The sequence below is a fragment of the Cydia pomonella genome, chromosome 7 (genome assembly GCF_033807575.1).
Source record: "Cydia pomonella isolate Wapato2018A chromosome 7, ilCydPomo1, whole genome shotgun sequence".
In the NCBI taxonomy this organism is placed as follows: Eukaryota; Metazoa; Arthropoda; class Insecta; order Lepidoptera; family Tortricidae; genus Cydia; species Cydia pomonella.
Genome location: NC_084709.1, coordinates 15,506,431 through 15,523,924, shown reverse-complemented (window position 1 = coordinate 15,523,924; position 17,494 = coordinate 15,506,431). Strand labels below are relative to the sequence as shown.

At 34.4% G+C, this 17,494-nt stretch overlaps 1 protein-coding gene across 1 annotated transcript in view; it reads right to left on the bottom strand.

Moving 5' to 3' along the window:
* The window catches only part of LOC133519969 (elongation of very long chain fatty acids protein 7-like), a 47,062-nt gene extending 34,287 nt beyond the window's left edge, over window positions 1-12,775 (bottom strand). The window contains exon 1 of the mRNA XM_061854184.1: window positions 12,613-12,775. The gene's annotated coding sequence lies outside the window, so the exon portion shown is untranslated. The remainder of the gene's footprint in view (window positions 1-12,612) is intronic.
* Between the last annotated feature and the right edge of the window lie 4,719 nt (window positions 12,776-17,494).

Below are 17,494 nucleotides of genomic sequence, written 5' to 3'. Positions count from 1 at the left end.
TCTCTTAGTTAATTTTTAAGAAGGGAAGGTAAATAAAAGTGTGATCAATGGGAGCTTACCGAGGAACCTTCTCGAGCCCGACCGCCCCGACAAGTAAACAGCGCCCGCTGTTCTTGTTTTACGGAAAAATACCGATAAGTACATTTAACCATCGCGGCATCGATAGGCACTTAAGGCACTTGCTTAAAACACATCGAGAGTTTAAACATAACCACACGGTTACAGTATCTAATGGCAGCCATGTAATCAATGTATGAAAAAAAAAACTATTTTCTCAAAAATTAAACATACCTAACATTCGTAAACATTGTGAGCGACTAAGCTCGCGTAATAGAAGACTTCAAAACATGCAATACCATTTTCACCCGCTTACAGGCTACATTTCAAAAGCTCCTTCCTTAGTAGACCTATAAGTACATATAAAAAGTGGCTGTGACATAATCGGACAGACAGACGGACATGACGAATCTATAAGGGTTCCGTTTTTGCCATTTGGCTACGGAACCCTAAAAACTGAAGCGATTTGGTAAAAGGCGATGCGGTAAAATAGTTTTAACCAGGGAAAACGCGTTTTCACTTTATATTAATATACATACAAGGTGCCCACGAGGAACCCGAGAGATTTTAACCATGTTTTTTTGAGGCTAAAGAAAGGAAACAATGATATATGAAAAAAAATTTTTGCTTATTTTATTTTTTTCGTTTTTTTTTTGTATATATATGTGTACCTACATAAAATGTAAACGCTATTTGTAAAATAACTCAAAAGAATTTGAACTTTTTTTGTAAAACCTATTTTTTTGCAAAGTAAGTAATTTTTTTTTATGTTTATCCTATAGTGGCAACATCATCACCAAAAAGGCGTTTTTGCACTAAGTAATAATAAAAAGATGTTTTTTTGTATGTGGCTTTAAACCTAAAAGTAGGCGAATTCCAAAAAAGTTTATAAGATATTTTGGTCTTTAAATAAGATCAGGAATATACTGTTAAAATCTCTTGCAATGCTCACGGCCCTCACGGGCATCGTGTATAATTCTAACTATAAGGATTTTTTTTTCTATAACTGACCTGACCTGATGTTTGTACATTTAATTTGTATGTAAATATTGTTTTAGGAGCTTTCAGATAGCTTTACTGCAATATAATACCTACTTCAGTGACTTTGTGGTCTTGTTCTATGTACTAATTACTAGAGTCCCCTTTGATTGTCAGCTACACATTAAAAATATAGCCCCCCTTCCATGCACCTTTATGTATACATGTGAAGTGGGGTTGGAGAGACTCCGCGCTATGCGACTGCGGCATCGATGACCAGACCATGGAGCACATCATCCAGCGGTGCCCACTCCGCGCATACTCGGGTAACCCAGATGATCTATTAGACTTATTGACGCCCGATGCTGTACAATGGTTGCAAAACTTGGATGTTGCCTTATAAATACAATAATACGGTATATGCATAATTTTGCCTATGTGACTATATCGCCATACGATTAAATAAATATGTATACATACTTATACATCGTATCCAGAGATGTGACTTATTTGTAATACTTGTTTTTAAAATGCAAATACAAAATGCAAAATACCTTTGTATGTATTTAAATACCTTTTGAAGAAAACTATTTTGTATTTTATTAGAAATGGTTTTTGGGACTTTATTTCTATTTTTTTAATACAAAATACTTTATAGTAGGTTTGTAGGCTACAATTACAATATCTTCTGAATACTTAGAATCCTTGCAACTCTCTCATTATTTTAAAATATAACTGTTGAGTCTGTTTAGCCTTGCCTTATTGCCTATTGGTAACGCCGAATCTTGAGCGTTGCGAGAGTTTCAAGGCACAAGAGGTGAACAAACATTCGAGACGTTTTCACCACACCAACGAGAGGCATATACTAGCTGTAAAACATTAAGAAACTAAATTAATGCTTTTGAAAATTTACCGTTTAAAAACAATTACTTAAAAATACATTCTCCCAATGAACATGAGAAAACAACTCGAAATTGGCACTCTAGAGTCTGTTTTCAAAGAATAAAGAGAGCCTTTCCAACGCGTAAATTCCGAGCAATACTGTTTTATTCAAACTAAGTAGGTGTTCACTATTCAGAGTACCGTTTATCGCAAAGTATTTGTATTTATGAGAAAAGTATTTTGAAAATATCTATTTTGTATTTAGTATTTTAAATACAAATTTAAAAACTATTTTGCATTTGAAATTGTATATCAAAGAAGTATTTGTATTTAAATACTTTTTATAAACTATTTTTCACATCTCTAGCCGTACCAAGAAGAGGGACTTCGCCGCGTTACATTATAGATCCATAGTTAACTATTTTTATTGCGAGATAACGAATGCATATTAATAATGCTTTTGTATAACGTAGTAAATAGCCAATGTAAAATATTCCGTAAATAGATTCAATGTAACAAATATATTTGGAAAAATCCTACAAGCTTATAAATAAACACACGATTTCGTCAACGGAATCATAATAAGTATATTTATTTCATTATTTAAATATTCTACAACATTTACGTCATTGCAGGTCAATTAATTATTATACAAAATATTTGCATTCACTATTATTCGCTTAGACTGTTTGAGGGTTATACAAAACAACACCTTTCTCTTTCCGTTTTTGCTCCTACACATCTCTTTACCTTTTATCTCTTTATTTGCATAAATCTACGATTAAATTTACCTTCAGACTGAGTAAATAAAAGGAAGAGGAAGGAACTAAATGGATCATAATATTTGTGCGACTTTGACCGTGACTGCTTTACTACATTACGAGTACTGCCCACTCGGTAGATATCCTTGTGCGGCGAGTTTTTTTATTAAGTAATTTATGAAAGCAATTTGGTATCTCTTTCGGTACAGCACAAAATTTACTATATTTTTACTCTCCTCGCGTTGTCCCGGCAATTTAGCCATGGCTCATGAGGGCCTGTGGTCCGCTTGGCAACTAATCCATAGAATTGGCGTAGTCTCTAGTTTCTGCGAAAGCGACTACCATCTGACCTTCCAACCCAGTGGGTAAACTAGGCCTTAGTGGAATTAGTCCAGTTTCCTCACGCTGTTTTCCTTCACCGTAAAGCGACTGGTAAATATCAAATGATATTTCGTACATAAGTTCCAAAAAACTCATTGGTATAAGCCGGGGTTTGAATCCGCGACCTCCGGATTGAAAGTAATACATAAAATGAAAGCTTGTAATTTGCATCTAGTAGATAAGTTTATTAACTTATGTATTTTAGGCAGTAAGCATCCCGAATAAATAAAAAACATCCATGACCCAGGAATAAACATCAGATCTATGCTCATCACACAAAGAAATGCCCGTATCGGGATTCGAACCCAGAGCCATCGGTTTCAATTCCAGGGTTACTACCGACTAGGCCAGACCGGTCGTCAAGACTACCATACTATATACCAATAGGTTAATAAATATATTTATATGTGATCTTTTTTTAATCTATATTTTTAAACAATGTGATAATTTTATATTAAATATATTTATTTATTTTTTTCAATTTAGTGCTCAATTTAGCTTATTATCTGGTATTGTTTCAACCACTTGTTGTTTGGAAGGAAACGCTTATTAGGGATAAAACTATATTTTCTGTACCAATCTTATTGTTTAATTTTATGTTTCAAGCAATAAAAAATACATTGTATTGTGTATAACCGCAAAGATCTCAACATCCTAAAATGTATCTCCATCCTGTAATAATATCCAATAGTTAGGACAAGGTGTGCAAAAACATCTACTTTTTTCTGTAGAGGTTATAATCGTAATTCTGTTACGTAAATAAATATTCGAGAAGAATGTGCCAGATTGAATTTAAATTAGATTTATATTGAATCAGATAAGTGCGGGTTAGGCACATGAAGAAAATAAGGTAACAGATTATTATTTGAATCCTGCATTACCTATCTCAAAGTGTTAGTAACAGAAGTCCCATTAAAAATGTAAATCAAGTTAAGATGTCATACTTATAAGTAATTAAGCCATTGTGTTGGTTACCGTACTAACCGACTATGCGGTGCGCAGGACCAATTTAAGTGCCTATTTTGTAAAAACATGCAGTACTATTAAATGGGGCCAGCGTTGTATCTTCATCTAATTCGATATTTTTACTTATCTGTCCACACTACCCTGTTATATGACACATTGCATTATTCGTATCATACAGAAATATACTGAGGTATCTGTGTGTCGCGTTTGCACACATTTATTTTTGCATTAACGAAAGAGTGCACACTATAATTCCATTCAAATGTAATGAAAATTTGACAAATTTTCATTGGGTAATTACCTCCTGAGCCTAGTTTATTAGAGGTCTATTCGAATTATAATAATCTCAACTTGATTTAGGTTTAGAGGGGACTGAAAACGCGCCGAGCGAAACTTGCGGCGGATGGTTTGGCGATCGCGCGGGCTTTAACGGTATACCTCATAACTCTAAAACTACACTTTCATTTAAAATTTTGCAAGTCAAATTTTATACTAAAATTATATTGTCTGTATGCATAGTAGCAATTAACAAGAAATTAAATTAAAATTAGGCACGATTTCGTGACTTTTTCAATCAAGACAACTTTAATACAAGGTGTCCACGAGGAACCCGAGAGACTTTAACTACGCAATTTTGAGGCCAAAAGAAGGAAATAATGTGATATGAGTTTCGGTCAATTTCATAAAAAAAAAATGTTTTTGTTCATTTTTTTTTCGATTTTTTGTAGATAAAATATAAACGTTGTTTGTAAAAATTTCTTTTGTAAAACCTATTTTTTTTTTCAGTGTTACTTGTCACGTTTTGACATCTATTAACAAGGATATTTGAATTAAGTCCCATAGTGGCAACATCGCCATCAAAAAGGTGTTTTGCACTAAGTAACAATAAAAATATGTTTTTTGTAAGTGGCTTTAACTCTGAAATTAGGCGCCTTACAAAAAAGTTTACGGGACATTTTAGTCTTTAAATATGATCAGGAATGTACTGTTAAAATCTGTCGCAATTCTCACGGGCACCGTGTATATAATATTTCAAGGTTTTGGTTGGAGTCTGCCCTTGCAAATATAGTCCTAGTTTATGTGTGATTTTTTATGGCATTTGCTTTTGATAAAACATCAAAATAAATTTTACAAATAAAAACTGTAATTTTTCGGTAGCAACCAGCAAAGCATCGTGCATATAGCAAATGGAGAGAAATCATTTCGCTTTGACTTGTATTAGTGCGAGCGAGACGCTCGCGCGAATGACAGATAATTGATATGATTCCAATATCATTCAAATATCGGTTTATGTTTAGTGTATGTTCGAATTGGCCTATGGATCGTTTATTGCGCATTGACGCGCGGCGCGCGGGCGCCGCATACACACGACGTCGTTGCCGCCTTGGTCGGCCCTGAGTGTGGCCCTGTCCACACTACCCTGTTATATGACACATTGCATTATTCGTATCATACAGAAATATACTTCCATTTCGTATTGTAAGCGGGAAGGATATAAAAAATTACCATTTTTTAAGTGTACACAGTGTGTAATTGCTTAACCCTTAGTGTGGCAAGAAGCCGGAAATCGATAGATGAAGTCAATTAAATATGAAAAATAATTAATTTGCTAAAAGTTGTCTTTTCAACAATTACGTATGCCATCTGAAGTGATAAACGAATTGGTTTTTGTGCCGCTTTAGTCTTTAATGGAAAGTTCCAAATAGCACACATTAATGACTGTCGTATTATGAATAACATAAACAACGATGGAGTAAACAAATTCAAATTCTTTCCGATTATAAAAAAAACTACCATTATTAGTAACCAACAAGTGCTTCCTGTTGATGTTGAATAAGATCAGCCTTTGTCGCTATAATTATAATATCTCGTCGTCACGGCAAGATTGAGCAACATTAAGTACCTACTTATAGAGTGTCAATGAAACAACCATTGCTAATAAGGAAAGCCTCTTTGTAGCAAAACCATTAGCAATGACTAAACATTAATTAGAATAAAATTTACGGTGATATCATTACCAAGATTCTATCGTTCGATTCTTAAGGATATCATGTTTTATAACTTCATTCGTCAACAGAGTATTTTACACAAAGCTGTACATTACCTATATGTATAACCGTATTCTTCATTTTATCCGCATTTTGTAATGTAGAAAAAACAAACAGCAAAACATTGTTTTTTTATTACGTTGGTCCGGTTTTGCGCAGCGTCGGTCAAGATGTTGCCCTTGGAATATTACTCGGTGTACATTATATAATAATAGGGCTTCTATTTTTTTTCTATGTATAAGCAAATCCAAACGTCACTAATATATCTAAGTATTGAGCGCACATAGCATATTAAAGGAACTAAACACAATTTACGGTTACTAAAAAAAGGCCGATTTTAATTTACTTTTGTTACCTACTCATTGAAATTGAAAGTTAAATGAGGTTTTAATAATATATCTGTAACTATTTTAGGCCAACCAATCGTTTTATTTACATATGCTTATACCACACACCTAGATCTATTTACATTTACATCAGTAAATATATTTGTACTTATATACGGTATAATTTTTCATCGAGTGTTGTTATGAATACAAAACGCCTTTAATGTCTAACATACCTCTTTGTTATGTTTCCGAGATTTGCGTTACGCGCAGTCAACGAACGTTAGACTTACTCTTGAGTAATCCCCGATACGAACACAAAGGATGACTTCAATTAAATGACAGTAATTGATGTAAATGGTCCAGTTATGTAACATGTCATTTAATTATGAGCAACTAGTTTAATTGCAGATTAATAGAAAATGGCGCCGTCACCACAAATATATTAAGACTAATTTCGCTTTTATTTAAGAAGAATTTAAAAGAATGCCAACTAACAATCTAATTAGATTACTGGCGCCTCATTTGGCAAATCTACTTATACGAGTAATCGCGGAGTTTCATATATAATAATTTTAACATGGTGTTTCACTGAATTCATATGTATAATTTTACGAGAGGCTGCATTAGTCTTCTTCTTCCTCGCGTTGTCCCGACATTTTGCCACGGCTCATGGGAGCCTGGGGTCCGTATGGCATCTAATCCTCATAATTGGCGTAGGCACTAGTTTTTACGAAATCGACTGCCATCTGACCTTCCAACCCAAAAGAATAAACTAATCCTTATTGGGATTAGTCCGGTTTCCTCACGATGTTTTCCCGAAAAGCGACTGGTAAATATCAAATGATATTTCGTACATAAGTTCCGAAAAACTAATGGGTACGAGCCGGGATTTGGACCCGTGACCTCCGGATTGAAAGTCGCGCTAGACCACCAGCGCTCTGAGAGGCTGTATTAGTGTGGTTAGATATAATTTACACTTAAGTAGTAAGTACACAAATATTGAATGATACATTAGGTAATTCAAAAATCTATGTGGCCTATGTGTGGTCAGTTCTTGTTAAACCAAATATTGTATGATATTGTCAAACGTTTTGACGTCAGACGTTTTTGGCTCACCTCATTTTATTTATATGGGTTTCATAATCTAGTGTTAATTGGTGTAACACTTATATGAGTTTTGAGATAAATAAATTAGCACCTATTTAATAAAAAGCTTTAGTTCTCCGTTTCAATTTCGAAATTCCTTTTGTCTTTAAACTTCTTAGAGTAAGCTAATCGAAATTAAAAACAAAATGTTTAAATAGGAATCAGTAATTGCAATCAAAGTCCATGGAGAGTGTGCCAGCAAAGTGACAGTGGTGGGTGTTCAATTGCAACACTAAACCGCGGCGGCGTGGCTTGCGCCACGAGACCGCTCCGCCGTCGGCGGCACATTCCTCGCTGCTCAAGCTCTTGGAGAAGTTCAAAGTCACCAGACTAGTCCTCTCAGATAACTGAGACGGCATTATGCTCAAGCCTAGCTCTCCGTTCCGCAGTGCTTCGATCTACTACTCGACGCGCAAAGTTCAGTACAATTACAATTACTTACATAAGGCCTCCGCTCGTCTTGGGATTATTTGCCCCATGTTTCCGTTATGCGTAAATCGACAATTTCCATTGATAATGACATCTTGCAATAAAATGATCAATTATCTGTGACGCGCGTGCTGCAGGTGTAATACATAGTTATGATTGTTATTTAGCTGGGTGCTATTTCAGTGTGTGTGGTTTTTTCCCTAAGTCGGAACGGAACCCATTTTGTGTAGATGTAGATATTACTTTCTCTAAAGTATATTACTGTTTCTCATTTTTTTAAAGTTATGATTCTTTCTAGATAACTAAATAAGCTTTAGTCCGGAATTACATTTTGAAAAACACATTTATTTATTGTCGACTAATCCCAAAGTGTCAGCTCCAAATATTGTATAATCTAAATGCAAAATTGTAAATCGATAAGGATATTAGAAGATTTAAAGTAGGTAGGTTAAAATCCCTTGTAAGATTTTTATTACATTGTTAGTTTATTATTACAAGGTTTTAAACCCACTTCGAGGATATTACTCATACCTACCAAAATAAATCTCTAAACCCAACTAATTAAAAGTTCTAAAAGGTCTAATTAAAAGTTCTAAAAGGTGCTTCCGCTAATATCTCCCTCACAGAATAAGTGAAAAGTTCACGGCTGCATCATGTAATATTAATTACGTCCTCATGCCCATTTGTTCTCGAGTTACAGGGGATTAACGTGCTTATTAATACGTAAAGTCCACCTAAGCTAACTCTACGACTTTAACAGAAAGAAATGGTAAGTGTAATTGCTTGCGCTTGTATCTATGTCTTCTATCAAATAAATAAAATAATTTTGAGTGCTACTGTATGTCGTTCTAGCTGTAGATTATATTTTACATGAGAAAAATTAAAAACAAAAATTTTCTCATACAAACAGCTCCACTATGTTACATTTTTTGGGGGCAAAAAACAAGACAACGAAAAGAATTTTGACCCAGTGATCATTACATGCGTCATATTTACACAAAAACATTCATAAGAAATTCCATGTAGAAATAGCATGGTCCGTCTTTACACTTCGTTTGTAATAGCGGCTACTATACCCTACACTGAGCATGCCCGATATGCTCTTGGCCGTTATTTATTGTAAATATTTTGGGTGTAATGTATAGTTATTGCATACAACTGCTAAGTCATGTACGACTTCAAGCTGGTACTGTGGTTTATATTATAACCACAAATTTACACGGTTGGTATTTACAATTTGGTTTGTATTTGGTTAGCCGTAACTTAAGCTATAAGTTGTAATATCAACATATAACGGTTATCTTCGTGTATTTCTTTCGGTACTCGGTAACTCATAGATTTATTATTTTCCATCTTGAGAAGCACAACATGTTTAGAATACTCGTTTGTTTTACTAAAACAATTATAAAAATCGCCAAGAGTAAGATAAATAACTACGCAAATATGAAATTTAAGCTATAGATGGCAACAAACAGTCGTGCCCATGTAGGGATGGGTAGTGAGTAAATGCTCACGAGTAAATACAGAGTAAATACCCAGTATTTACTCAATTTAGCAGAATTTACTCGATATTATGATTGATGGGTATAAACAATTTAGAGTACTGAAAGGGACATCTAAATTTGAAATTTAGGTGTATTTTGTAAGCTACTACTGGATTAGTACTCAAAATTGCAAGAAATATATTTTTAAGGGGGGCACTCCATGTAACTAATTGTCCCAAAATAAAAAAATTGAAACTACCAACATGTTACACATTAATAAATTGATTTTTTTAATTAACTTGAATGTTTCTAAGAACTTTTTTGGATAAATTAAATACTTTTGGAAAAGACCCATTTCTAAAGGCCGAAATAATGCTTATCCCTCCTTTATCTTTCAAACCAAAGTTCAAAATAATATGAAAAAATATCGGGAGATTAGCCGTAGAATAGAGAACTAAAAATACTCTGAACATGATCGGTTGTACCATTGTTGAGTTATCATTAAATATCTAGAACATCGATAGAATTGTCCCATATTTTTTTACTAAATACAACCTTCTTTATTAAAAACAAAATTGTTGGAGTTATAGAGATAAGTTGGCAGCGATTTTGACAGCCCAGATAGTGCAAGTGTTATTTTAAACGTCAAACTTCTATGAAATTATGACGTTTACTTAACACTTGCACAGGTTGGGCTATCAAAATCGTTGCCAACTTACCTTGGTCTCACTCTAACTACGCACTATCACAAATTGCCTCTCACTGATGATTAACCCTTTTTTTTTCAATTGAGGGCCCTATATATATACTTTTTATTATATAAATATTGTTATTATACGTTAACACTCTTCAATAAAAAAACAATTTAGTTCTGTAATCTCACTTTTTAATATATTATTAGCAATCGTTATTACTCACCTAAATGAGTAAATTAAGACGGGTATTTATCGGGTGCTTTGAGTAAATACTGAGGAAATACCCAGTATTTACTCGCCCGTACCCATCTCTATGCCTATGAGACTTAGTGTCCTTCCTTGTGGACTAAACAAAGCATTATTTAATTTGATAATTGTATGAGAACACTATCTTAGATATACATAAAACAATTATATTCATAGTTCATCGAGACAACACAAAAATGTTTAATCATTTGATGATTTCATAAGAAATCAGAGACGAATGCTATACCTACTAGCAAAATTGATTGAACTTATAACATATACAGGTGAAGGGCAAGTAGTCCATACAATCATACAAGCATTCAGCCATTAAGTACGTACGATCTCTGTGAGCCGCGAGTCCAAGTAAAGGTAAATCGAGGCCCCGGTCCATGCATGAGACCCATTTTGTTTAGATACTTAGCCAAATTATATAAATGATTCTTTACATCTATGCCAAGGCGCTACGAAGTATCATGGCTATGTTAAATTTAGTATACAAACCTATTCGAAATTAGTCAAATTTAAGCTAGAAATACATTCAGTAATAAAATCAAGATAACTGCAAAATAAAAAAATTTTTAAAAGTTGTGAAAATGTGACCTTGAAAGCATTAGTGAAAACTTTATGTTGATTCAAGTAAAGTTCAAGGGTAAGCTCGAGCCGGCGTCAGTCATTTCGGACGTCACGTGTAGCCGGTTCAAGACGAGCCATGATTTTAATAGCAAAATTATTAGCCATGAAGTATATGCCCAATTAATCAACGAACCATGGCAAATGTTATCCAAAAACGGGAAAAATCTATCTCCGTTGAGTAATTATAATTAACTGTACCTACGAGCTGATAACTATTAGAACGACGGTTTTTTTAATTGAAATTAAATTCTCGGTCTTGAGTATAATTTGATATGCAGCTTTAAATTTGATTAACATTGAAGATGAAGTATCATGAAGTAATAAAAAGTCAATGGGCGGTAAACGTTGGTTCCGGAGTGGACTATTTTCACATGATTCTATTTTCGTGAACGCATTGTTTTGGTTTATTGTGATGTGAATCATAGACAGGATGAATCTATGAAGATACGAAGCCCCTAAACTGTCTGCCCTAAAAATACTTAGCTTTGTGATATTTACTTTTTATTACTTTTTTTAACTTGGAACAGGTAATGAAGGAAGACTGATGAAATATAAGTGGACATATGTCTACCGATACAAAAGCGTTCGAACTTCAAGCGCATGTATATTGTCAGACGATAACGATATATAGTGAAGCTAAAAGATAAAAGATATGATATATACAGCACCGTGTCGAACGAAGAGTGCACGACATATGTGGTCCAAGACAATCATACAATACGATTTGGACTTTCACATAGAAATCTGTACTTAGGATTTGTTATGGTATTGTCCGCTTCTAGACATATTCTGCATAAACACTACTTTCCGCGACACAAAGAACTTGTCCGTCACCTGTAAGCAAGTTCTAAGAACAATTTAAGCACAAGACTCCACTGTCGATACGGTTCCCAGAGCCAGTCATTATTTACTAGATAAATGTTGAGCAATCTAGGTAAAGCAATTATTATCAATGCTGTCCATTTGAAGACTATTTTCCTCATCTCAAGTTCATTATTAATAAACAATATCTAGGTGACCGAGAAAAGTCGAGGCAAGAATTTTCGCAAGGACGAATCCTAAATTGATTGATTTCATGTCTTCGTAAGTACCTATATTGTAAGTTTCATAAAAATCTTTAGAACCATTCTGACCGAGTTATGAACGCCAATTATGCTATTTATTAAGTATAAAATAATAGAATCTGAGTATATTTTTTTCATTTCGTTTGTCTTTTTCTTTAGTTCATGTAGAAATGTTCAAATAAAAAAAACGAAAGTAACAAACATTATAAAAATATCTGTCACTTTAAAAAATAAGGGCTGTATCTCCAGTTTATGGTAGATTACTTGTACCAAAGTATGTATATTCTTTGTTAACTACTTAAGTGCTACTAGATTAAACACTGCTAGACTAAGTTTTAGTCGCAGAGTTGTTAGAAGTATATTAACAATTATTATTTAATTGAAAGATCCATTAAAGAAATAAGGACAATGAACACTAATAAAACTAGATTACTCTAAATATGCTGTAACAGTAATAAGTACCTATATAATGTTCTATGTTTTCATAATCAATAAGTATAATCCAAATCTTACCAGCTTTATTAATGCTCCAGCACAGAAATGTTCACTCAGGGCACTGGTGCAATAATTCAATAATATTTTATGGATATAGCACCGTCCGCAGCGATCTAGATCTGTCGTGCGAACTGGCGGCGCGGGCGAATGCGCGGGTCTATTGTGGACTAATAATGAGCGCGCGCGCGGCACGCCGCCGTATATATGCCTGCCCCTGACGTCACTCCGAGATAAGGACTTCGCAGCATCAAACTCCCATAAAGAAACGTGTTTAATCGCGGATAGCCGACTGTAATCCGATAACCGGCACGGGTGCGACGCTGTCCAGAGTACGACTCCGATGCTTGTCGCTATCTCCTATTAGAAGCAACAGTAAATACCGCTTTCCAAAAGTGTGAAGATACAATCATTTACACGGATAAGGTAATCAAATGTTAGACTATACAAGTGACATTTATTTTTCTTTTCAAAAGTTTTTATTTGTTTTTGTGCCTTTGATTTGACACTATCAATGTAAGAAGTATAATTGTGAGAACTTTATAGTAAACACTATTCTATAATTCCATATTAAATTTCATCAAATATACGAAATTTCCACTTGCCGAAAAAACGTACCTATGAAGATATTATTCATAGTTTTGAAAATAAAATTTTAAGCTAATATTTTACTGCAAACTGTTATTTTTTTGTTTGAAAGATATTGATGTATTGTACTGGTAATATCATTATAAACACTGTCAGAAAAATAGGAAAAAAATAATTGAATGAGAAATAAAGTCAATCAAAACAATTTAATGAAATTAAAAACCCAACTGCGGTTCTAAAATTAAATTATCAAATTTATTTAGGTAGCTATAGACTGAAAAGCAAGGAATGGGTTCTAAAACAAACAGCGGGCAGGTCAGCGCTTTGGGTAGCAGAGTAAGTATCAGATAGAAGGGATACCCACTTCAAAATACAATCTGAAGGCATGACTACAGTGCAATTTTTTTTTAGTGATAAGATTTAAAATAGTGATAGTGTAATTAAGACAAAAGTGGACTACCGGCACGAAAACACCTTTCCATACAAAGGGAGTTCTCATTTTCCTCTATGGATATTAATATTATTGAAAATTTTTAGGATGCAGTTGGATGTACATACCTATATCGACAGCTGCATCCACTGTTTGATTTTTTTAAATTATTATAAGCGTTAGGATCATTTATAAATTTTTATGGAAATGGGTTTTCGCACCTAATTCTTAAAATAATCAAAAAACGATAAAAGTCAAACGAAGGGACGTAGCGATGCTATTGATACACGTACAATTATATTATACAAAAATATTTTCCATAATGTCAATATACAGAGAGGAAAATAGAGAAACCGTTTGTATGGAAAAGCGGCCGCCCCCTTTCCTCATAACGCAATAGGGTTATTCGTCTACGTTCAATAAACAAACTAATCTAGTACTTTTGAGAAGGACCGGACAGGATATTCTGCAAAAAGTACAAAGCCGCAATGCCAATGATAAATGTCTACAAAAGTAACCTATAATATCTGTGACACTTAGTTTGCCTGCAGTGAGATAAAAATAAATTAGTAATATATATGTTTGCAAATCTGTATAATTCACTTACCTCCAAGTAGAGTTCAAGCGGGAGTGCCTCGCATATCGATGTGCCAACAGAAAGTATCTAAGTATGGGGAATTGAAAATTTAAACATAACTTTTGTTTCTTCTAAACGTTTTCAGATAGGTATTGTGTATGCGGAGAAGGCTATAAGGTATTCCATGTAGGGTAGAGCTGCCGCTGATGCCCATTTTACATCACTTTTAGGAAACTACACGAAGATGATTAGGAAGAGACCTTATGACGAAAGTTGAGGACCCGCTCGAAATCGCCTTTTCATACAAACGTAGTCCTCATTTTCCTCTCTGGATATTAACATTATGGAAAATATTTTGATACAAATAGTTGTATATTAACCACAGCTATGCCCTACGATTGATTTTTTTCGAATTTTTAGTTATTATGAGAGTTAGGAGCATTTAAAATTTGTATAAAATCTGTTTTTCGCTTCTAATTATTACAATAATCAAAAAATCGAAAAAAGAGTCGTAGCTGTGGTTGATATACATCAAATTATGTCAACATATTTTCTATAACGTCAATATCGAAAGAGGAAAATGTGGACTACGTTTGTATGGAGAAGCGGCCGTCCGCTTTCCTCTTAAGATGGATAGGTGTTTAACGGCTGCAAAATTTCGAATTAGTATTTCAATTTTTATACAAACACCAATAATTGTCGCAATTGAATTTCTTTGCTTGGGTATGTACCTATACAAGTTTTCTTGCAATGTTTTCCTTACCGAAAAGTTATGAGAGTAATGACCGCACTGAATAAGTCATATTCAGTAAGGTCAGCATGATTGTCAAATCACAATACTCCCGAGATAGCGCCTTTCGTCTCTTTTGCACAGTTGTTCTAATGAAAAACGGGTCGGTGTTAGAATGCCACGGGCGCGATTTGACTCGTGCGGTGAGATTTATGTACTAAAGCTGGTCTATAAGAACACATTTTTTGCATAGATATAATACACCCAGGACTAAGTTTGTATGGTACGGTACAGTAATTATTCGGTATTTGGGCAAGTTTTGCAATGTTCGAATTGTTCGGTTAAAGTGCCGAATATTCGGCAAATCTTTTTTCACCACACCAACTGGTAAAGGGTTTCTTGATTATTCAGGAACGAATAAGAAGGTTGCATTTTATCCACATGTGGGGCAAAGTGATCAGATGCACATGTTGAGTTGTTTCCTTATGTTAGCTGGTAGAATTGACTTTTAAATGATCGTTTTGAATGATATTTTTTTTTAACATTCATTTGGATTTGATTTGGTTTGATTTTTTTGGTATCTCATAGTTCGTATTTTCTTCATGTTGGTATGGTGAAAAAGAATGTGTTTCACTCGGAGGCAAAGTTTGTTTAACCCTCGTGTCTTGAAACCCTCACAATGCCCAAGATTCCATTTCTCGAACTACTCGCCACCCTCGTGGTTTATTTTTGGAATCTTTCGCTTGTTCGGGTATCAAGCGAGCGGTTAACTTTGCCCCCTTGTAAAACATATAACTATTTATTATGTTTGTCTTGTTACAACACTGTATTTAATATGTAAGCTCCTCCAGAACTTGTCAAATACTCTCTTCCGTCAGATTGAGTTTTCCCGTTGTCGTAATTAAAGGCTTTTAAAATGGTTTAGTAGAATGATGCAGGTGAACCGAAACATACTAAACTCCATATTGGAAAACCCGGTTCCGATACAGTTTTTAATATATACGAGTACATAACGTACCTAACTCCAAAATAAAACTTATAATCATATTTTCTAAAACGATAATTAATAGCTACGAAGACAATTCAACAAACATTCATTATAAACCAAGTTTGTATAATTTTCGGTCCTAAATATAAACATAGGTATAATTATTATGTGCGTTTACTACTAGCTGATAAAATATTTGTATGCGGTTAGCCTCTAATATTGTAAGCGATACCTAAATGTAATATGTGAACCCCTTAAGGGCAAAAATCTTTTAAACGTCTTACAGGCGGTGAGGCGATAACACAAAAGTGACCACCAATAGTATGACACTTAAAAAAGTGGGTGTCGAAAAAAAAGGTTAGCTCAGGTAAAGCTTATTGTCGTCCAATGTCTTTGTAGTGGCCGGCATTTGCAAACTAAGATAAGGAATCCTAAATGCATCCTAACTGGTTATCTTTATGGGGAGGCGAAGATTAGCCTAAACAACCACTAATAAACTGTCCTTATTACCTATTGTTTGTCTTATTACCTGCTTTTACCCTTTTCATTATTAAGATAAAGAATTCTAAATGCATCGTAATTGGTTATCTCTATGGGAGGCGGAGTTTAGCTCGGTCGTAAGGATCGGGGCAAAAGTTTTCTGAACTGGGGGCCTACCGGGAAAATCGAAATTCGCAAATTGCGGGGATCTTTCTCTTTTACTCTCACTAAGACGTAATTAGAGTGACTGAGAAAAATGCCCGCAATTGACGAACTTCGATTTTCGCGGTAGGCCTCCTGGTTCACCGCGAATGTCCCCGATAGGTATTAGTCTTATTACATAATTTTTTTTTTTTATACCACCTCGGTGGCAATCAATCATACGACCCGCCTGATCACCAAAGCAAGCAGCAGGTAAGCAGTCACCATAGCCTATGGACGCCGGCAACTTCAGAGGAGTTACATACGCGTTGCCGACCCTTTGAAAACCTGTAAACTCCTTTTTGAAGTACCCCATACGGTAAAACCTCGAGAAAACCTCGTTTACAAATAAAATATGTCCACCTTTTTTACCCGACTGCGTCAGGAGGGTAATGTTTATCGAGCGTATGTATGTATGTCCATTTCGTTGACACACCCTACAGCCCAAACGACTTGACGGTTTTAGACATATGAGGTGTCGTTGAATTATAAAATTGAAAATGGCGCCCGCATTAACAAAGGGGTTATTTTTTTACCATAGCAATATGCGTATCAAATGAAAGCTAATGAAAAGACCATTTCCTATATATCCTCCTTTAATGAAGCAGTCGAGTTTTTTTGTTTTGATATTAATTTACCTACTTGATTAAGCAAATATTTCGGTACTTAGTCTAAACGTTTCCATTTAACGTGACATAATTACAGCCATGTACGGTACCGTTAGAAAAATGAATGAAGGTTTTGATATATTGCCGTCGGAACGTAGGAAGTATCAAACACATACCGGTTCTATAACATGTCATTATCGAACCCGCGTAGGTATTATAAATTTTCTGGCCTACGAATATATATAAAAATTAGTAAGTTGTAGCTATTTTAACATTTTGTGTGCTGATGTAAAATTTTGAC